Raw genomic sequence first — 24273 nt, 5'->3', positions numbered from 1 at the left:
TTTGTTTATTTTAAGTAAAACACATTCCTTAATATATTTCAGTCTCTCAATAACTTACTTATTTTACATTCTACACAAATTTTCAAGGTGGAAAACAGCCTTATTTTATTTCTTGCAATGGAATTGAGGATTTAAAATAAGACATTAAAAAGAGAATTTAATGTACTATGCGTATCCCCACATGAACATGGCTGGTAATAGCATTGGGATCAGTGAGTTTACATACTGTCTCAGTCTCTCTTAGTTTGATTTTCTCAAAACAAGTATAGATATCATCCCAAAATCCAGGCACGCTTGACTATGTATTTGGGGCTGACAGGTGATTTATGAATAACTTACTGTATCACTAATAATTTTTGCTAAGACCTACCAAAAAAAATGTAGTGCTCACTTAAGCAGAGGAAGTTTATATTCTAACAATCTTGAGCATTTTAAAGATAGACTAGTGATATATCAATTTTAATTCTTAAAATTTCCAGAACCAAACACTCAATTAAGGTATTCAAATTTCAAAACTCTAAATGTTTGTATTCTGAAGGTGATTTTCATATTTAAACCATGAAGCTAAATACATGCATACTTATTTTAATTAGAATAAAGCATTCTGATATATATGTGTATGTGTGAGTGTGGGTGTATTTTTAAAACTCACTATCACAATTAAGCCAGTGTGATATGAAAGAGTACAGTTCAGGTTAATCTGAGCAAAACAGAACTTTTAGAATATATATTGATTTTCTACCCTCCAAAATACTTCCATAAATCATGATCATTGTATGCCATTCCTGTGTGCCCTTGATGCTGCAAACTATAATCTAATCTTTTACTTCAAGCTTCTAGAAAAGAACATTTTTCTTAGCATTTCTTCCCACTTATGCATTTTAGTTACTTTCTCTGTCTGCTTTTTTCTTTTATTTACCTACAATATTGCTAGCTATACACATGATGCTGACATCTCAAGGTCAACAAAATGAACTAATGAATAATAATACTTTTGTTCTCAGTGGGATTCTTGCCCAAGAGTTTAGTAAACGAAGAAAAAATAAACTCTCAGGCACAGCGGTGTTTGCAAGCTTCTAAGTGTGATTTCTGAAATGTTTGAGGCCAAAAATCCTTATGACTACACTTTAAATTTATGGCTTAAACTTTATACAGACCATCTTCACCTAGTATTTTCTATTTTCTGTATCCACAAGAACATTCTATATGATCTGACATTTGCATTCAGGATAAAACAAATTGATAAATGTTTTGTAATTTTCATTTCATATGAAATCAAAAGTAATATTATCCTGATAATATTCAAGGAATGATTAGTCCTGTCTCATTTATATTTATTACTCTTTTCTATTTTGATAATTTTTCCCATATTCTGATTATTCATTACCTCCACTTGCACAATTGATTGGCTATAATGAATGCTGTGAGCTCTACTCAACTGAAACAGCTCTTCCTTGTGGGATTCACATTGGAAAATAATAAAAGTGTGACAGGTAAATATATTGGATAGGAGAGTGCAAGAAAATGGATTGGAACAGGACAATTGAAATGAAGAAAAAGAAAAATTATGAAAGACTTTATTAGAAAAGATAAATGTACAAAAATAGCACAGGTTAGCAAGAAAGAGATTCAATGAATCAATTGTACCTTTATACAGTGTTTCTTAATACCGTCTGCTCTTAAAACAAGTTCTAAAGAATCTCCAAAAGCAAAGTCTTTAATGGAATGCACCTTCACTGAAGGGTAGCAACTTGACACACTTCTTTCAGGAGAGTTTGAATTTTATAATGGAAATATCATGACATTAACCAAAGGTGTTCACTAACTGATCTGAATTAAATAGATACAAACCAAAGGCAAGATACCCTTAGGAATTTGAACATAGAATAATAATGGCCTAATTTATTCAGAGTATAAAGTGCAGCTTAAGTTCAGTAAAGCAATTATAATTTCTATCTTGCAGAAATGTTTTATTTTAATCACTACACTCAGGTTATTTTTCTCTGATAATAATTGATCGCCTTTCATACACAATATCTATCATCTATCATCTATCTATCTATCTATCTATCTATCTATCTATCTATCTATCTATCATCTATCTATCTATTATTCACAGTCATGAATATGAAAGGCATTGTCACTTGAGGTAAAAAGAAAATAAAAGTAAATCTAGATTGCTATTTACTGCAAAGATTCTAAATCAACAAACTAACCTGCTTAAGCTCATTTTAAAATGAAACATATGGAAATATAGAAAAAATTTTAAAAGATGATAATAAACCTAGGAGAAGGTTAAGATTTAGAGTGGAATGCAAAAGTACCAAAAAGGAAGACTAGCTATCTCTGGATGCTTTGAAACCTTGAGATAATTTTTAGTAGGTCTAAAAATTCCTAAATAATTTTATGTTCCCTAGAATTTGTAAAAACAATGGTCATAATTGTATAACTACTTTAATTATTTCCTAAAAATTATAAAACAAGTCATTTCTGTATATAATACAATTTCTAAGAATAGTAATATGACTCTAAAAATGTGCTTTTTAACTAATATACAATGCATTGCTATTTGTGAGTGTCAGGAGTGTTTTATTTATTCTTTTTTTTCTTCTCTAGTGAAATTATGTTTGCTTTCACTGGATTCTTGCAAATAAGAAATGATTTAAAGTCAACAACTATTCTTAAATGCTTACAGTCAGAAAGAACCATATTATACAGATTAAATAAAAATTTTTGAATGTTCAATAACAATTTGTTAAAATGGGTTTTCAATAAAGTGGATTTTGAAGGTTATCAGCTTTAATAAAAACTTGATTTTATTTTCTTCACTAATTCAAGTAAACTACTCATTATAAATACAATTTAAAGTTAGAAATGGGAATAATTTTGATGATGGTGTTCATGTTAGTATTGACTCCTTAGTCCATTTTGAAGAATCATTTGTATGTTTAGCTTACTATGTTATATCATGAATTTAACTCTAGTTGGTCAAAGATAAACAAAGCTGGACATTACTTAAAAAATGAAAGCAGATTTATGCGATGCCTGGGTGGCTCAGTGGTTGAGCATCTGTCTTTAGCTCAGGACATATCCCGGGGTCCAGGATCGAGTCTCTTATCAGGCTCCTAGCATGGGGCCTGCTTCTCCCTCTGCCTGTGTCTCTACCTCTCTCTGTGTCTCTCATGAATAAATAAATATTTTTAAAAAAGAATGAAAGCAGATTTTATTCTACAAATACTGGTAGGAGGGAAGTTTGAGTTGTGGTCAAATCAATTTTGTGCAGAGTTGTCTGGGTGCTTTAAGGAATAATGAGGGAGTAGAGAAGGGGCAAGTGGATGCTCAATATGGTCTGGGGAGTGACAAATTATAACAGCTTGGTCAGTATAAATGCCATTGAGACAGCTGTGTCTGCTAGCTGGCAGTATTGATGTTAGAATTCTATTCTGCAACAGATTTTGGGACACCTAGTCCGTATCCTTTCTGATAGACATTTCAAAGGCATGGCTCCCAGGTCCTTGAGAAAGATACTCCTGGGTTGTAGGAGATACATACATATATTTATCAAAAGAACAGAGGAAGGATTACAATTGTAAACTTTTTAAACAATAAATGCTCTAGGGCAGGGAATTCTTAGCTGAAACAAATGGCTAATTCTTTTGACAGTCTTGAGCTTTCTCAAGCTGAATTTTAGAGGAGGGTGGGGTCCTCCTAATGACTCCATCTTAAGCTGTTTAAAGGCTTTTGCTAGAATTTGTCCAAGTATGTCCAAGTCTCATAACACAGGGGTTTGAATGGAGTCCTGTGTGCCCAGCATGCTTTCCAGTTCTCCAGTTAGAGTGGACAAACCCAGAGACCACAGAGCTCAGGGACTGACACAATGCTAACACACACTATTGTTTACAAAGAGAGGGTAAGAGGCAGACTGAGAAAAATTAAACAGAAATGGATCAAACTGTTCAACAACAACAAGTGGCTGTGTGAATATTGACATAGTGACAGGATTTAAGCATTGTTATAAACTGAATATTTATACCCTCCCCCCATTTGTATATTGAAACCAATTCCCTATGTGATTTTAGTGAATGTGGGACTTTGGGAAATGATTAAGCCCTACATGTGGGACCCTCATGAATAGGTTAGTGCCCCTATATAAGATAGCCTGGAGAGCCCCCTAACCTCTTCTGTCATGTGCAGGAAGAAGATGGTCATCTGTGCATCAGGAACTGGGCTCTGACCAGGCACCAAATCTACTGTTGCCTTGATCTTGGACTTCTCAGTCCCAGAGCTGTGAGAAATAAATTCCTGTTGTATTAAAAAGCCACCCACTCTGGCTATGGTGTTTTGTTATAGCAGTTCAAAAGGACATTTGGACATTTATCATTCAAACTAGAATATTTTAGAGCTAATTTCACATAAAGTTATGAGAATTATTTACAAATTCAACAAATTTCCTTTTTAAAAATTGTATTATAATAATTATTATTATTTTTTAAATTCTATTGCCAAGGTGGGGCTCAAACTCATGACTCTAGGATCAAGAGTCAGATGCTCTACTGACTGAGCTAACCAGGCACCCCCAAAAATTTGACTTTTGATTAACAACATGGATTTTAAAATGGGAATGAGATATGTAAAATTAATATTCATTAGCATTATGTAGGCCACCAGTTTCTATCAGTAATGCTGCGGTTAACAGATTAATAACAGTACTCCAATTTTAAATATTTTTTAAAGATATTTATTTATTTATTTATTTATTTATTTATTTATTTATTTATTTATAGAGTCAGAGAGAGAGAGAGAGAGAGAGAGAGAGAGAGGCAGAGGGAGAAGCAGGCATCATACAGAGAGCCCGATGTGGGACTCGATCCAGGGTCCCCAGGATCACGCCCTGGGCTGCAGGCGGCGCTAAACCGCTGCGCCACTGGGGCTGCCCCCAGTACTCCAATTTTATACTAGAAACATTTAGTTGTGTTACATGACCCCAAAATACTTCCTCATAATGTTCACTTTTTTACTATAGATTTTTACTTGAATTTATTGAAATGGAATTTACAATTTTGATGAGTTTTGATAAATACATACTCCTATGCAAGCAGCATTGATTATAAATCATTTCTGTCACCCCAAGAAGTTTCTCTATCACGTTTTGCTGTCATCCTCAAACCAAAGTAATCATTGATGTCCTATCTGTTGTTATAAATTAGTTTTTCCTTTAAATTTTCATAGAAATGGAATATTATAGCATGATCACTTTCATGTTCATCTTCTTTTGAGAATCGCACTGTTTTAGAGATAAATCTATGTTTGTATACAGAAGTAATTCACTATTTTTTGTTATAGGATGTTATCTCAATTATGCATATACAGCAGCTTGTTCTTCCATTTACCAGTGAATGGGTTTTGAATTATTTTCAGTTTGGGATGATTGAGACTACAGTTGCTTTGAATATTCAAGTATAAATTTGATGAAGATATTTTTACTTTGTAAATGTTTATTCATTTTAGAGAGAGTGCAGGTAGGGGGCAGAGGGAGAGGGAGAATTTTTATAATTGTCTTCTCTTTACATATGTTTGCATGTTTTCTTTGGTTTGCTTCTAAGATTTCTCTATCCATGATTTCAGCAATGTGATTTAAATGGGCCTTGTGCAGGGGCTCCTGGGTGTCTCAGTTGTTAGTTCAGCATCTGAGTCTTGATTTTGACTCAGGTCATGATCTCAGAGTCATGGGATCAAGCCCTGGTGTTCAGCTTCATGCTGGTTGGGCATGGAGCCTGCTTAATATTCTCAAAATCTATAAGTGGGCTTTCGTGTGGTTATCTGTTAGACTGCTCACTATTTCACCACTGGTCATGGAATCTCTGTTGTTTTCTCTTTATCTTAATGTTTTGTATGTGCATGCTTTAGTTTGGCAGCTTCTATTGCTTTGCCATTGAGTGGATAGATTATTTCTTCTGTGGTAACTATTGATTCCATCCAGAATTGTTTTAATTTCAATACTGTACTTTTCATCTTTAGAAGTCCTGTGTGGTTCTTAATTTTGATCAGATATAGGATATGGCATATTTAATACTGTTGAATATTGTTTTACTGTTCTTTAAAGTGTTTTGAAGCTTGAACTTTAACAATGCAGAGTGTTTTTAAGTTTTGTTAGAAAACGTCTAGAGTAGCCTTTGATATAAGTACACGTTAGCCCTACTAAATTACAACCCTACCCAGGTCTATTCTGAATATTCCAGATATTCCAAGAAGACCAAGACTGTAAGTGGCTAGAACCGAAATTACTGCCTAATTCTGTGTGAGCTTTTTGGATTTTTCAGCTTCTTACACCCTTATTATTCTTTGTCCTGTGCATGTATTCTTCATCATTCAGCCAACATATCAAGAGGACTGCTTTGCAGATGTCTGCAGCTGTTTCTTTGTATGCAGTTGACTCTTGAATGGATTTCAACTACCTGAATCCACTTACACACAGGTTGTTTTCAATAAATACAGTACAGGATTGTGCATGTGTTTTTCTCATGGTTTTCTTAATAACATTTCTTCTTCTCTATTTTACTTTATTTTAAGAATATAGTACATGGTACATATATGTTAGTTGACTGTATTATTGGCAAAGCTTTACCAATCAGTAGTACACTATTAGTAGTTACGTTTTGGGGGAGTCAAAAGCTGTATGTGGATTTTCAACTCTGCAGAAGTTGGCTTCCCTAACCCCCATGTTGTTCAAGGGTCAACCTTTGATTTCTGTCTTTGCTACTTTGCCTGCAAATTTCAGCCATTTGTTCCTCCTTAATCATCAATCTGTATCTTCTTAACTCAGCAAGCTCTAGTGCTTCGACTGGGTTTCCCATTCCTGAGCTTTAGTCCAAAAAGTATATATAGGCAAAAGTTATGAGAATCTTCTGGGTTTCTCTTTTTTTACCGCTTTGCTGAGAGATTATAGTTCTGTGCTTTCCTTGTCAATGTCTGAAAACTACTGTTTTTCATTCAGTTTATAGCTAAGACTAGAAGACAAGTTTGATCCCAGTGACTCCTACATCTTAGCTGGAGCTGGGTATACGTATTGTATGTGTGTGTATCACTTTTAGTTTTATGGTAAATTGATTATCATTTAGAAAAATTTTGTAATTATGGAATTGTCTCACTTTTATTCAACTCTTTAAAACTTTTAAAAACTTTTATTATATACTTAAATATACGATATCCTATCTAAAATACACACATAATTTATTTAAAATACTGAACTTAAAGCCTTTGGTGATTTTGTTTTTGAGCTGCATTATTTTTTAAAACTAAGAATGTTATGGATCACGAGTTAAGAATGAGATCTGTAACGTGCGGCAATATATCCTCAAAATATACATGTAGTCTCCATTTTAGTAAAAGTCTGATATTTAAAAAGGCTGTTACAGTTTGAAACATTTTGAGCAACAGATCACCGACCCCATTCCTCAGAAGTAAAAGTTTTGTCTCAGGGAGTGCCTATCAGTTTGAGAAATGCATTACTGTTGGTTCAGTAGTCTCATTTGTTCTTCTCATCTGTATGGAGATGTGCTTATGATACTTTTCTGAATATCGTTTTTGTAATGACTCCATTTTATCGCATTATGGAACACCTGTTTTTGTATTTGTTATCATATATCCTCCATACATCTCTAGAAAAGGGAAGTTGAACAGAAGCAAACATAGATTAATAGCTGGTCGGTGTAATAAACTTCATAACCTAAAATCTTGTTGCTTTTAACCTTATCCTGTCACTGTAATTCACTATAATATTTCTAAATCTCTGCTTTTTGCTGCTCTTTTTTTTTTTTTCCTTTCTACAGCTGCATAAGCAGGTGCAGGTTTGAAGCAGTATAAGGGATGAAAGAGAGTTTATCATGCAAATAATAGTATCATTTACCCCACCTCAACCCTGTAATTGACCTGATTGATCGTAATGTTAAGATTCTCTCTCTGAATTCACTAAAAACCAGTGGGTAAATATATAGCAAGGGGCATTTTATTGACACAGTAGAACCTAATAGCAGTCTATCTTTTAAAAATACATATGATTTTCCTAACAGAACCAACTGAGGTTTTCGTTCTGTAAGTGTATCTTTCCCCTTGCTTTGAAATGAGAAATACCATATCATTTTGTTTTCTGCTGCACATTTGCCACAGTCCTTAAAGGTTTCACGCGAAGCAAAATAAATCATCCAGACACGTAATATTTATAAGCATGGCAGTTTAAGTAAAACGAGGACTGTTCCTTTTAATTCAAATTCCTGATAGATTTTTTTTTTTCAAGCTAGGTGCACAAAGGGCATGACGATGTAACATCCATATGCTGATTTGAATAAATTGGGCTGATTGGCTTCTGGAAACTTTTTTGAAGGCCCAAGCATATCCAGGAGAATAAAGCCTTAATGTCCAGCTGTCTTTTATACCTACCAAGGTAAATATACCCCAAATGATATTTTATTTGGCTATATATCTCATACAGAAAGAAGTGGAAACCAATAAAAAGGAAGTGACTCTGCCTAACATGAAGCAGAAGGGAAGGAAGCTTTGTGGCAATGTTCTGTGAAAGGTTGTAGAGATACATAATATAATCTGCATAACTGACAAAGTTCCCTGGGTGGTAACACAGTGCATAAGTTTTCAGGAACAAGCCATATATTTTGTAAAGAAAGAATTTAAAGGGACAGTGTGGATATAATCAGTCTATGTGGATGGCATTTTGAGCTTATTAAAACTATCTCATGTCAAAACAAATTCAAAAGAACTTATTGTTGCTTTATGTAATTCAAAATATAGCCATCTCCAATGTCTCTTTTCAAAGCCCATAATATACAATAGTCAAGCACATATGCTTGACATCTAATTTATTTTTGATATTCTGTGAGCCTAGTGCATCAGTTTGCTCATATTTGAAGCACAGAGTTATAAAACAAAATTCAAATGTTGTGAACATTTCATTGAGGCCATTATTCTCTAGTCAGCAAGGCTGAACGTTTGAAATATTCTCAAAATCAGTTTATCTCTCATACTAAACACAGCTTGCCACTTTTAAATCTGATAATGACCCCAACATTTTTTTGGAGATGAAGTAGAGTAAATGCTACATCTGTTTGATAAGGTGTCTAGAATTTCATAAATTTCTTTATGCCAAAGTAAATAAACATAAACTAGACTGATACAAAATACTAGTACAATAGTGAAAAACTATTACACTTGGCACATTTGGCTTGAAATCAGGTACTATTCCATTTTGATAAGCCACCATAACTAAAATAATTACAGCAGACAGTATCTTTCATAAATAAGATTTGTTACATGCTTTAAAATTAATTAATTAATTAAATTAAATTAAATAATTAATTAATTTACTTGAAGGGGAGGGACAGAGGAAGAGAATCCTCAAGCAGACTTCCTGCTGAGACAGAGTTTCATGTGGGACTAGATCCCAGAACCCTGAATTTGTGACCTGAGCCAAAATTTGTGCTCAGTGAGGAGTCTGCTTCAGAGTCTCTCTCTTCGTCTCCCTTTGCCCTTCCCTGTGCATACTCCTTCTTGCTCTTTCTTTCAAATAAATAAATAAATAATAGATAAATAAACAAACAAAATCTTTATTTTTTTTTCCAAAGGCATTTTATTATACATCAACTTACCAGGAAAAAAATTTTCCATCACGCATTCTATGGTTCTTAAAAATCAGTGTTCTTTCACTTTTCATTCACCATGTCAGTGATCTACCCAGAAAAGAGTAAAATCTAAAGTAAAGTTTAGATATGGCAATCAAACACCTCTGATTTAATGCAAATGATAATTTCTCAATGTGTAAAACAGAGTTCTTTGACTCAGAATGTAAAGCATTAAATTGGAAACTGAAAAAGCAAGCAAACCAAAAGTTTATTTGGAGTCTTTAAGAATTTAAGTCCAGGAGACACAGATTCAAGAGGAACCTGAAAGGTTCTGGGTGTTGGGGTTAGCCATTCAGGAGCTTGTAGTTCAATTATCTGGGGTATGTTTCAGATCACTGATTATAGGGAAGCCATTGATTTTGCAGCTATCCCCATTGTTTGAGTTCCTCCCATCTGCCCAAAGTCACTTCTGGGGAATTTAAAGGGCCATTGTATTTTATTTCATCTTCTTTTTTTCTTTTTTTCTTTTTTTTCTTTTTGAGAGTGGGAAGCAGCCATATATACAGAGGCATTTTAAAAAGTCACAGTATACTCTCTCTCTCTCTCTCTGTCTCTCTGTCAAATAAATGAATAATCTTAAAAAAAAAAAAAGTCACAGTGAGGGTCCAGAGAAAGTTACAGAATTAGAAAAGACCTAAAAAGACCTCAAGTTTACATTTCAAATTTACTCATCTTCTGCACAGAGACACCTTATAACAATACAAAAACATTGGGAAGAGGAAGAGTCTGATATTCAGAGTCACCACATTGTTAGATTCCTATTCTCGTTTCCAACAAAAAAATCACAAGGCATACAAAGAAATGAAACCTTGTCCCATTCAAAGGAGAACATAAAACAACAGAAACATTCTTTATGAAAACCTTGGTGGCAAATCTACCAGATAAATACTTTAAACAATTGTCCTAAAGATGCTCAAAGAACCAGAGGAAGAGATGGAGAAAGAAAACTAGAAATAAAAACTGCCTATTGATAATAAAATAGGATATGATGCAGTATTTAAAGGGAATGAGCTAGTAATACCTGCATGAACATGCATGAACCTCAGAAGCATCACATTGAGAAAATGATTGAGTGAATGAAACCAGACATAAAAGTATATAGACTATGTAATTCCATTTATATGAACTTCTAGAAGAGGCAAAACTAATTTATAGTAATAGAAATCAGAGCAGTGATTGCTTAGGCGTTGAGAGAAGAATGTTTTACTGAAAAGAAGCATAACGGGCTTTCTGGTGTAATATAAAATTTCTTGATAGAGATCTGTGTTAATGAGTGTTAGGAATTTCTCAAAATACAAAATATATCTAATAAATAATAGAAAGTGGCATCAATCTATTTATTCATCCATTTATTCATATCTTCCCATCCCTATTTATCAAACACTGATTTTAAAAAGACCTAAGCCTAATGAAATGTCAGAGACCATATTCATTATATTACACATCAATTAAATTTAATCATCCCCTAATGTACATGGAATTAGAAATCACTTTTTCAAATTTTATTTGAAAATGATGAACCAAGGTAGAAATTACATATTTGAGAGAAAATTTGCTTTACTGGGGATCCCTGGGTGGCGCAGCGGTTTAGTGCCTGCCTTTGGCCCAGGGCGCGATCCTGGAGACCCGGGATCGAATCCCACATCATGCTCCCGGTGCATGGAGCCTGCTTCTCCCTCTGCCTGTGTCTCTGCCTCTCTCTCTCTCTCTCTCTCTGTGACTATCATAAATAAATAAAAAAATTTAAAAAAAAAATTTGCTTTACTAAAATAGATGGAGCTCCCATTTTTTAAAAAAAACAGGTACAAAAAGAACTGAAGAAAAAAAAAAACATGTGGCTTATTCATAAACCATAAACTTGAGAGAATTATCCACGAGCTAGTTCTCAACCTAAAAGAAATAACAAATTTGTAAAAGAGATTTGGGGTTGAAATAATTTGACTCTTGTGTTAAATCCTCTTCTGTTTTAAAGAGAGGAGGTTTAAGCAGTAGGCATCCCTGAAGCATTAATGAGAGTTATGAGATCCTTTGATCTATAAGTGGGTGTTGATGATGGAGGACAATTTTTATTTTTGTAGGTCCATCTTGAACATTTTCACCCCAGTCACTGTGTCAGAAAGCATCCAGTACATTTCTAAATGTTTCTCTGGGAATACATATTTCTTCCTTACACTTTTCCTCCCCCCACCCACCACCACCTTGGAAGCTACTAACCTAAAAATCTTGAGTGACCACATTTCTGTTGGAGGGACCCTGTACTGAGTCTGTGACTAGTGTGGTAAAGAAAGACTCTGAGAGGACTATCTAAGAAGAGACTAAGGATGGTCTTAGAAAACACTGAAAAATACAATGTGGTTAGAGAAAGCATTCAAATATTGACCAGCTTAACTTGGAGTGCAAAGGATAGGCTGAGTGCAATCTAATATATCCAAAGACTCTAGAGAAGGGTAGGCAGCCAAAGAGCTTGTGAAATGGATTTCAGCAATGGAGGCACATAGTGAGTGGGAAGATACTGGGTGATTTGCTAGCTCTTGCAGATGTCAGGATGGACAAATCATGTTTATGAATAAAGTAGCCCACAAGCTCTGAACAAGGATGATCCATTACTCCCAACCTAATCACTAATCCTGAAACTTAGATTGCCTCCTGAGCTTTCAGGAGAAGAAAAGATATTCACAAAATTATTCTAGAGTTATTAAATGGTTAAAAATAAATCATATTTTTAAATGAAGAGGTTTTTTTAGCCTTACTTGGCAATATTGAGTTCATTCCAATATGAAGAAATAAGGGTTTCACCCAAATTGGACTCAGTTGTAAATAAGTACATTTGCAACCTTGAAATTCTCCTTCATCTGGGGTAAGAGTATATAGTAAGAATTTTTAAGAATATTTGTATAGTATATATCTTTATCTGTGGTTGAAGACAACTCCTCAGATATGATCAGAAAGGAAATGTATCTCATAAAAGCATTAGAGTAATGCTGCGTAGAGAAGATGCATACTCTCGGAGTTATCAGTTTTAGAGTATTCCATAAGATTAAGCTTCAGAACACATTAAAAAGTTTGTCAAATTCTTAGAGAAGAGTGAGTAGGAGTAAAGTAAGGAGCATAGAAATATATATTTAATGGTCAAATATTGGACTCTACATTTTTGAAATAACTATCTTCTTAGAGGTTTTGGTGCTAAAATTGAAGTCTTGAGCAGGCTTCGGAAGACGTTGCTCTAAAATTAGAGAGGGAGACCATTGCTAAACTAGAAAGTTCAGGGTAGAAGTAGCCATTTTTTGAGAGATTTTATATATATATTCTTTAGAGGGCATACTTTTTCTTTTGATTGTATAAAATCTTGACTTTTTGGATTACACTAAACCCTAAAGAAAGTCAATGGCAAGTAATATGAAAGTTATAGTTACAGGTTTCAGAAAATAGAGAAAATACAGGGATCTGGCCTCTTATTTTCCTCTGGAGCTTGTTATCTCAGTCCAAGAGATTCCTGAAGAGCTGGAAGCTTAGTTGTAGATTTTGTTGGACACCCAGCCAAGTATCTGTTCCCTTTAAGCAGCAGAATCTTGTTGTTGATAAGCTTACCGATGTGTTTCCCTGATTTCATCAGAAATTCTAATGAGAACCTTCATCAGAAATTCTAATTATATTCATATTAAGTTCACTGGGGGGAAGGAAGCCAATGATGGGGTAAGGGGATGGCCTGGGGTATTCAGTAGAGTAGGCTGAGGTACGAAGAGATCATATTATCTTCTATTCATAAAGGATAGACCTCTGTAGAAATAGAACAGCAAATATAGTAATCCTGGGATCCCTGGGTAGTGCAGCGGTTTGGCGCCTGCCTTTGGCCCAGGGCGCGATCCTGGAGACTCGGGATCGAATCCCACGTCGGGCTCCCGGTGCATGGAGCCTGCTTCTCCCTCTGCCTGTGTCTCTGCCTCTCTCTCTCTCTCTCTCTCTCTCTGTGACTATCATAAATAAATAAAAATACCTTTAAATATAGTAATTCTAATATTTAACACTTAATGAGTACTACCTGTAAGGTTCTTTTCTAAGAACTTTATATGAGTTAAATAATTTTCTCCTCAGCCGACTCCTAAATAGTAGGTAATGAAATTAAATTATTTTATAGGTTATTAACTGAAATACAGAGAAGTTGAGAAATTTGCCCAAGTTATAGAGCTAGAAAATGGTACAGAGAATCTGCTTCTAGAAACTTCAATATCAAGCCCCATAATGCCCTTGTAATTAATTAATTAATATTACTCTTTGTAAGAAGGAGGTATAAACTTTATTTGGCTTACAGACTAAAGTGTAACATAGAGGAATATTTAAGAAAAATATTCATGTACCAATATCTAGAAAATTAACTAGGTGAAAAACAATCAAATATTATTTACTGGAGTTATATTGACTTACTAGACTCAAACACATACCACATAAGGGTGAGATATAATATTCCTCTTATGTTTAAATGTAAATATTTTATGTATATATAATATTAAAATAAAAATGCTTATTTTTAAGTCTTTGAAACAATTTTATAATATATTTATACAGGCCACAAAAGATGTCAATACTTTCTGTATAATTTAAACTATACAGATGACATTCTATGATATGCCCAAGATTTATTTGAAAGAAAAGTAAAATATACTAATACATCCGAAGCAAATTCAAGAAAAAAATTAACAAATTCAAATAATATTAGAAATAAAGTAAGGTATAACTTAAAAAAAATATAAAGAATACTATGTAAAATTTGTTTCTAACTGACAATTTTTCTGTATTGTCAGTTAGAAAATTAATATTCAAATTTAAAAAATGGAACAAAAATAAAACGTTTCAAAAGTGGAATAGATATGGACAGAGCATACTTAGTTTCCCAGATGAACTCAAGTGTCCAAAATTGCAGTACATACAAAATCTCAAGGTCGAAATTATTCTTAAGGGTTAAAATATCTTTCCTAATTTTAATTCATTTTTTTAAATTAAAACTTTGATGACAGTTGCAATCTCTTATCTGCTCTGTTGTTGCTGATGAGTTATATATTTGTCTTTATATTAAGCCAGGGTAAGTTCTCCTATTGAAGAAGTCTTTCTTCAATAGTATAATAATTTAAATATTGGAATATAGCTAGCATTCAAATTGTTCTCTAAACAATGAAACAAAAAATTAAATCCTTCAGATCTTTCTAATTTAATATTATTAAATTTCATCTGTTCTCCAACATTCATAAATTCCAAAATAAACTTAGTACCTTCTAAAAGTTTAAATCTATTCAAAGAATTCCAATTGTAGCTGCTTGTTTACACAAAGACTTTTTTCTTGTCAGGAGTTTCCTTGCTCACATTCTTTCTCCCTTCTATGAGCCATGTTTCAATCTACCTTCATTGTCTGGCATGATAAATCTTCTTTAAAGTCTACACCTATCCAGTATTTAATCATTTTCAAGGTTATGAATTTTCTTCTAAACTTTATCCTGAATTGATTTTCCTTTTTCTGAAGACATGATTTATCATATATTTTGGAATATTCTATTATGCTTTACATGATTCACTCTCATAACTATATAGAGTAAGAAGTATTTATCTTTTTTCTGTCTGTTCTTATAAATATGTCTAAGGCAAAGTGGAAAGTATCTAGCAAAATTAACATAACAAAAGTGGAAAGTATCTAACAAAATTAACATCAATATTTTAATTGTAAGCCTATGGAAGATATGCTTATTATCAATTAACCAATACAGTACTCAATGTAATTAATGTTGCTTCACTATTGATGATTAGTTATGATAAATTATTTATCATTTTTTCAACAAGTCAAGGTTGATTTCTAGAAGATATAAGAAACTGATGTAAAGATCAAACCAATTTTATAAGCCTTTTCATATTTAGTAGAGCCCTTAAAAGCATGTGAATGTTTTTGGAAATGGTATCTATAGAAAGAGAAAATTCCTGTTTTTTAAAGATTTTATTTATTTTTTCATGAGAGACACAGAGAGAGGCAGAGACATAGGTAGTGGGGGAAACAGGCTCCCTGTGGTAAGCCTGATATGGGACTAGATTCCAGGATCTTGGGATCACACTCTGAGCTGAAGGCAGATGCTCAACCACTGAGCCACCCAGGAGTCTCTATTTATGCACATTTTATACCCACAACACCCATCTCAATAGGAGACTGGCTTCAACTGTTAGCAAATTGCATGTGCTTGACATCAATTCCATACTAGCAATAAGATTGAAATATTTCATAAGAGAGAAAAAGGTCCTTTCTTATTAAACAAATATTATATTGTGTGATCCTTAAACATACAGATTGCTATTTAAAATAATATCTTCACATGGTTGCTAATAAAGCAACTATTACTCTCCTACTACTTTCTTAAGAATAAAGCCATTATTTATTCATGCTTTGTATAATTGGTAGATGTTGATTAGTATAAGGCAACAATGACATTTCTGTTTCCTTCCCACTAATTGGAAATCAACATGAGTATGTCCCATATTTAGCCAATAATACCTAAGGATAGGTCCACTGAGGTTTTTGAGAAAGTTAAAATTAAATAGCACAGAAGCTAATGTTTTACTGCCTTAGATATTGACATGTGAGGATGATGCTTGAAGCTTCATAAGTGATTGTAAAAAGTATCAGAGTAAAGCCAAAAGGATTGCTTAGAAGCCAAAAAAGAATTGAGTAAAGTGTTAAATTAATAAATATTTCTTCTATGGTGTGGTGACACATTATTATGTTCATTTTATTTTCACCCTTAGTGACTTGAAGCCAAAGACATCTTAACTAATGTATTATTAAATGCTTGTGATATTGTTTTATTATTAAAAACCAATAGACAGGAAAAGGTGAAGGGAATTAAGAGGTACAAATTCCCCATTATAAAATAAATAACTCATGAGGATCTAATGCACGACATTGGAAATAGAGTCACTAATATTGTAATAATTTCATATGGTGAGAGATGGTAACTAAACTTATTGTGACAATTATCTTGTAGTGCAGAAGAATATTGAATCACTACACTCTCCTACATCTGAAGCAAATAGTATATTGTATGTCAAGTATACTTAAATTAAAACAATAGTAAACAGATAAGTAACTGAATATTTCAACCATATAGTTTAAATAAAAATAAGTAATTGTTGCACAATCAAAATCACTTTGCTTCATAACTCTTTTTCATTGTTCAAGATAACAATGTAAACTGTCTATCCAATATATGTACTAATTTATTTGCTGGGAAACAGTGTTTTCAGCTTTATACTGATACTAAATCAGATGTTCTTCAGGAGCAACACTGAGGTTCTCTTGTGCTTAATGTAGTTGAACAGTTTCGGTCTAAAAATTCACACTATATAGGACATTGATTAAATCTGAAACAACATTTTGCTTGTAATGAGCAGATTAGAAGCTGGTTAGGGGGAGCATTTTTAGATTATTCTCAGAAATACCTTTACCACAATTTTTATGTGGGGATTTTACAAAGAGATTTCATTTTACGAGGTGATCTTCAAGAAAAAGACGTTTATATAAAAAGGACAAATACATGTCTTATGGAAGACTGTTTACTCTCCTTCCCTGGGGCTTAAGACTGTTGTTCCTTGGGAGAGAGAGGGGAGAAGAGGGACACTTTGTCTTTCCATCAGAAATGACTACACTTTTTTTTCCAGTTTGCACAAGTGTCTGAAGTTTTTCTCAGCCTCATATCTGCCCCCAGTCTTTCTAAGGAGCACACAGCACTGTCCATGTGGAAGAGTCTGCAAGCCTGAGCAAACCCAGGTTTGTCTGTGGCTCCCAGGTATTTTATACACTTTAGCCTATAATTGGCTTTTAACAATTCAATAAACTTTTTAACTAAATCTTCTTCACTGGTTTAATGATACTTTCATATTTTCTTGTGCTCTGCTCCAACTAAGCCATGCTCATGCTCATATTCCCCTCAAACGTATGTGGTTTTTTTTTTTTTTTTCTTAGAGTTGAAGCTAGTTGATTGCCTTCTAGTCTCAGCTTTCTGATGTGTTCAAAATTTCCTATTTTTAATGTGGGAATGTAATCTCTGGCTATTACATTCTAAGTTGAAGCCAGAAATACCATCTCCTTTTAATTAGGCCAGCATAAACTTGATAATGAAAGAACACTAGACAGAAGAGAAATCACACTTCCAATTCTGTTATAACCACAGATGCAAAATCACTACACAGAATTCTTATAAATAGAATCCAGCAACAAACAAGAAAAAAATCATTTTGATGACCAAAAACAGGGGGAAAAAAAAGTAAAAATAAAACTACGTCTCATGTGAAAGATCTTTGAATATAAATTCCAACTAAATGTTGAGATATGTAAATAAATTCTAAGTAAATTAAGGTATACCATGGTCACTAATTATGAGATTCTCAATTAGAAATATATGAATTCTCCCCAGTCTGATGTACAGGCATGAGTATATATTAATAAACATGTTTTAAAATTATTATGGAAATATGAAGAATCAAGAATAAATAAGACAATCCCGAGGAAGAGGGAAATATTAGATACTTTAAAATAAGAGGGACAAAGAGGACAGTATCACAATCCCAGATTTCAATATATACTACAAAACGAAGCAGAATGGTACTGGACAAAAATGGACACATAGATCAATGGAACAGAACAGAGATCCCAAAGATATACTCAGGCTTATGTAGCTAATTGATATAAGACCAAGGAGGCAAGAATATACCACAGGGAAAGTGAGTCTTCAAAAAATGGTATTGGAAAAACTAGATGGCTACATGCAAAAGAATAAAAATGGACAACTTTCTTGTTCCAGGCACAAAAGAAAAAACTTAAAATGGATCAAAGATCTAAAATTGAGACCTAAAACTATAAAACTCTTAAGAGAAAACATAGGCAGTAATCTCTTTGATACTGGCTTGGCAACATTTTTCTAGATATGTCTTCGTAGGCAAGGGAAGCAAAGGCAAAACAAACTATTGGGATTATACTAAATTATCTGTTTCTGCATAGCAAAGGAAACCTACTGAATGGGAGAAGATATTTTCAAGTAATATAACCAAAAAAAGGTTAATATCCAAAATATATGAAGAATTTGTACTACTCAACACCAAGAAGACAAATAATTTGATTAAAAAATGAGCAGAGGACCTAAATAGACATTTTTCCAAAGACACACAGATGGCCAAGAAGCACATGAAAAGTTGCTCAACATCACTAATCATCAGGGTAATGCAAATCAAAACAATAATGGAATATTGCTTCACACCTGTCAGAATGGTATCAAAAAGACAAGAAAAAACAAGTATTGGCAAAGATATGGATAAAAGGGAACCCTGGTGCACTGTTGGTAGGAATGTAGATTGATATAACCATTGTGGCAAACAGTATGGAGTTTTCCAAAAAAAATTAAAAATAGAACTACCATATAATCTGGTATTTCCACTATTTATTTAAGAAAACAAAACATTAGTTCAAAAAGATATATGTAGCCCTACATTTATTGCAGAATTATTTACAATAGACAAAACATGGAAGCAATGTAAATGTCCACCAATAGATAAATGAATGAAGAAGACACATGTAAACACACTTAAACTGGAATACTACTCAGCCATAAAAAATAATGAGATTGTGTCATTTGCAACAACATGAATGGGCCTAGAGGTATTATGCTAAGTGAAGTAAGGCAGACAAAGACAAATACCATCCAAGTTCACTTAGTGTAATCCATAAAAACAAAACAAAACAAATTTATTTTTAAAGAAAAGACAGATAAAATAAACTGATGGTTGCCAGAGGTGAAGTGAGTGGGGTGATGGGCAATATAGGTGAAGGGGATTAAGAGGTACAAACTTTCAGTTATAAAACAGGGAGATGAAAAGCACAGCATAGAGAATATAGTCAATAATATTGTAATAATGTATGGTGACTACACTTAATGGTGAGCACTGAGTAATACATGGAATTGTTGAATCACTACATTGTACACACGAAATTAATATAACACTGTGTCAACTATACTTTAAAAACATGTATTTAAAAAATTCAGTCTTGTCTATGTGTTTGATCTTAAGGAATATATAAAGTATAGGTGCTCTCTAATACATTATTGTGTTACTAATAACTAAAGAAGCACATTACATCTCCCACTCATATCATTGTTGAAATTACTTGTCACTGTGTAATAAGTATACTTATTTATTTTTTTAAAGATTTTATATACTTATTCATGAGAGACACACAAAGAGAGGCAAAAACACAGGCAGAGGGAGAAGCAGGCTCCATTCAGGGGACCCGATGTGGGACTCAATACCAGGACCCCAGGATCATGACCTGAATGGAAGGCAGATGCTTCCACTGAGCCACTCATGTGCTCCTAAATATACTTATTCTAAATGCAAAACAAAACAGAAAACCAATAAGACAATACTGAAAAACAGAGAAAAGCTAAATGTTTTAAAAAATGGATTATGAAGGTCTAATATAAAGCTATGAATTAAGACAGTGTGATGTGATATTGGCGTGAAATTAGGAATTCTCTAATTTCTAATGGAGAACTAGATAAACAGAGTCCATTAAAAGGTCACATATATATGGTCATCTGATTTGCAATAGATGTGACAATGCAGTGCCAAAGGGGTAGGATGGCCCCACACACCCCCCCAAAAAAGCTTGTCAATTAACTCTTCATTTGAAAAGCATCTATTAACACGTTTAATGCAATCCCTATCAAAATACCATGGACTTTCTTCAGAGAGTTAGAACAAATTATTTTAAGATTTGTGTGGAATCAGAAAAGACCCCGAATAGCCAGGGGAATTTTAAAAAAGAAAACCATAGCTGGGGGCATCACAATGCCAGATTTCAGGTTGTACTACAAAGCTGTGGTCATCAAGACAGTGTGGTACTGGCACAAAAACAGACACATAGATCAGTGGAACAGAATAGAGAACCCAGAAGTGGACCCTGAACTTTATGGTCAACTAATATTCAATAAAGGAGGAAAGACTATCCATTGGAAGAAAGACAGTCTCTTCAATAAATGGTGCTGGGAAAATTGGACATCCACATGCAGAAGAATGAAACTAGACCACTCTCTTTCACCATACACAAAGATAAACTCAAAATGGTTGAAAGACCTAAATGTGAGACAAGATTCCATCAAAATCCTAGAGAAGAACACAGGCAACACCCTTTTTGAACTCGGCCATAGTAACTTCTTGCAAGATACATCCACGAAGGCAAAGGAAACAAAAGCAAAAATGAACTATTGGGACTTCATCAAGATAAGAAGCTTTTGCACAGCAAAGGATACAGTCAACAAAACTCAAAGACAACCTACAGAATGGGAGAAGAGATTTGCAAATGACATATCAGATAAAGGGCTAGTTTCCAAGATCTATAAAGAACTTATTAAACTCAACGCCAAAGAAACAAACAATCCAATCATGAAATGGGCAAAAGACATGAAGAGAAATCTCACAGAGGAAGACATAGACATGGCCAACATGCACATGAGAAAATGCTCTGCATCACTTGCCATCAGGGAAATAAAAATCAAAACCACAATGAGATACCACCTCACACCAGTGAGAATGGGGCAAATTAATAAGGCAGGAAACCACAAATGTTGGAGAGGATGTGGAGAAAAGGGAACCCTCTTACACTGTTGGTGGGAATGTGAACTGGTGCAGCCACTCTGGAAAACTGTGTGGAGGTTCCTCAAAGAGTTAAAGATAGACCTGCCCTACGACCAGCAATTGCACTGTTGGGGATTTACCCCAAAGATACAAATGCAATGAAATACAGGGACACCTGCACCCCGATGTTTACAGCAATGGCCACGATAGCCAAACTGTGGAAGGAGCCTCGGTGTCCATCGAAAGATGAATGGATAAAGAAGATGTGGTCTATGTATACAATGGAATATTACTCAGCTATTAGAAATGACAAATACCCACCATTTGCTTCAACGTGGATGGAACTGGAGGGTATTATGCTGAGTGAAGTAAGTCAGTCGGAGAAGGACAAACATTATATGTTCTCATTCATTTGGGGAATATAAATAATAGTGAAAGGGAATATAAGGGAAGGGAGAAGAAATGTGTGGGAAATATCAGAAAGGGAGACAGAACGTAAAGACTGCTAACTCTGGGAAACGAACTAGGGGTGGTAGAAGGGGAGGAGGGCGGGGGGTGGGAGTGAATGGGTGACGGGCACTGGGGGTTATTCTGTATGTTAGTAAATTGAACACCAATAAAAAATAAATTAAATAAAAAACCTGTATCTAACACAGTAAACAAAAGAAAATTTCAGAGTGACTGCTCATTCTATCTGAAGGGTAAAACTATAAAGTCTGATAAGAAATTTTTTGAAAAAAAAAGAAAATATATGAGGCCATCATCACAGCCTTAGAAGAGACAATAATTTGTTAGACATAGTAACTACTAAAGAATTTTTTAAAAGTTTAATTTGACTATATGAAAACAAAAATTTACTTATTGTCAAAAGACAACCCTGAGAATAAAATAGACTCCATAGAATGGAAAAGATAATGGTAGCACATACTTTTGAAAATGGACTAAAACCCAAAATAAGTACAAACTTTTATGTGCCAATTAAAAATAAGTAAAAGGAAGAAAGCCGATTGAAAATGATACTCAGGGGCAGCTGGGTGGTTCAGTGGTTGAGCATCTGCCTTTGTCTCAGATTGTGATCCCAGGATCCTGGGATCAAGTCCCATATAAGGCTCCCTCCTTCTCCCTCTGCCTATGTCCCTGCTTCTCTTTGTGTGTCTCCCATGAATAAATAATATTATTATTAATAATATTGATATTATATGTTATTATCTAATATTATTAATATAATATTGTTATTAAATATTATTTCTTTAAAAAAGAAATTATAATCAAAGACATAAAAAGACCATATTAGGAAATTTCCAGATGAGTAATAAGAATAAGAGAAGGTGCTTAATGTTATTATTAAAGAGATATACATAAAGACCACAATACAATATCACTACACGTAGAATAGAATTACTAAACTGAAAAAAAAAAAAGGACACTATGAAGTAGAAACAAGGATGTAGAATAATCAGTAATTTTATTTCCTTGTCGTAGGGGTGACACTGTTGTACACACTTTGGAAAATAAATTGACAACACTTACTAAAAGTGGGCATATGTGATGCAGAAATTCTATTTTTAGGTTTTACATCCTTTAATTTTAGTCCTCTGGAAGCCAACCGTAGATGAGGTTAGAGTGGAAATGATATTGCGGGTGTGAGAAGTTTATGACAATACTTGTAAGAGAAAGTGGAAAGGAACAGACTTGGGAAGATGCAAAAGTTGAGCTATAAAGCAAGTTCAGTAAAACCTGGATCAATCCAATGGAAAGTACTAGAAGTAGAAGATCCTGACAAAATGTGCTAATGACACCCTGACATGGCACAGGCCTCCAAGGGCCATCGTACCCTCACCTCACTAAGTAACCGGATGGCAGGCCTTCCATGAAGAATGTAAGAATGTGATGGTAGGCAAGGCAACTCTCTGTACCTCGGGCAATGGTGAAGGAGGTGACAGCTGCTAGTTATTCGCTGACAAAAGACCTTGCGGCTGGTAGCATATTCTTCCTGGATCTGGGCAGGTGCATCTCAGTGTCGATCACATTATTCAACAGAAATGCATGCTCACATTCACACACACACACACACACACACACACACACCAATAAAACAGTGGATAAACAATGGACACAAGCAAAATGTTCAAAAAGGGAATGGAACAGGTATGGCTTTCACAAACATAATATTGTGATAGACTAGACACAAAGTGAATTTTGTGTGAACTCATTAATAGAAAATTCAAAACTGGAAAAATTAATTTTGTCATTAGGAAGTTGACATTGAGGAAATTGGTTACTGGAAATAGGTAGACTTTTTTCATTCTGGTAATGTTTTACACTTTGATTTGGGAGCTGATTATCTTAATGCATTTAAATTATGGAAATGCATTGAGCTACATATGCATTTATTTTTATTGTACTTCTTTTTCCTTAATTTATTTTCTTGAGAAAGAAAAAAAGAGAGCATGAGGAGTGGGGAGGAGCAGAGATAGAGGGAGCAGCAGACTCACTACTGAGCAGGGAGCCTGATATGGGGCTTGATCCCAGAACCCTGAGATCATGACCTGAGCTGAAAGCAGGTGTTTAACGAACTGAGCCACCCACGCACCCCTATTTTTATTGTACTTCAGTTTCAATATTTTATTTCAAACTCCTAAAGTAGCTGAAATAATTTTGCAATGAACATCACTTCTATTATACTATTAACAGTTTATATATTTACTGTTTATATTAGTGTATTTGAATTTTTCATAATAAGATACCTTTCAAATTATAATGTCGTTGTCTTTTATAAATTAAGCATACAGTATATTCTTCTTTAAAATTTATTATCCTGAATATTCTCAGAACTCTTTGATACCTGTTTTTTTTTTTTTAGGAATATATTGTGCCTATATATTCATGTATGTGTTCATATTGAGAATATATATATTAAAATTAT

At 33.9% G+C, this 24273-nt stretch overlaps 1 long non-coding RNA gene across 2 annotated transcripts in view; it reads left to right on the top strand.

Annotated features, from left to right (window-relative positions):
• The window catches only part of LOC111091102, a 212020-nt gene that overhangs the window by 74234 nt on the left and 113513 nt on the right, over positions 1–24273 (top strand). Inside the window, exons 2-3 of one of the 2 annotated variants that reach the window (XR_005373904.1) lie at positions 8298–8440; positions 17379–17515. This is a non-coding gene — a long non-coding RNA (uncharacterized LOC111091102). Of the gene's footprint in view, positions 1–8297; positions 8441–17378; positions 17516–24273 lie in introns of those variants that run through there. The other variant, XR_005373903.1, reaches the window with a different exon arrangement.

Source organism: Canis lupus, chromosome 19, assembly GCF_011100685.1.
Source record: "Canis lupus familiaris isolate Mischka breed German Shepherd chromosome 19, alternate assembly UU_Cfam_GSD_1.0, whole genome shotgun sequence".
NCBI classification, from domain to species: Eukaryota; Metazoa; Chordata; class Mammalia; order Carnivora; family Canidae; genus Canis; species Canis lupus.
The sequence above is the reverse complement of the archived record's forward strand: the minus strand, read 5'-3'. Positions and strand labels throughout refer to the sequence as shown.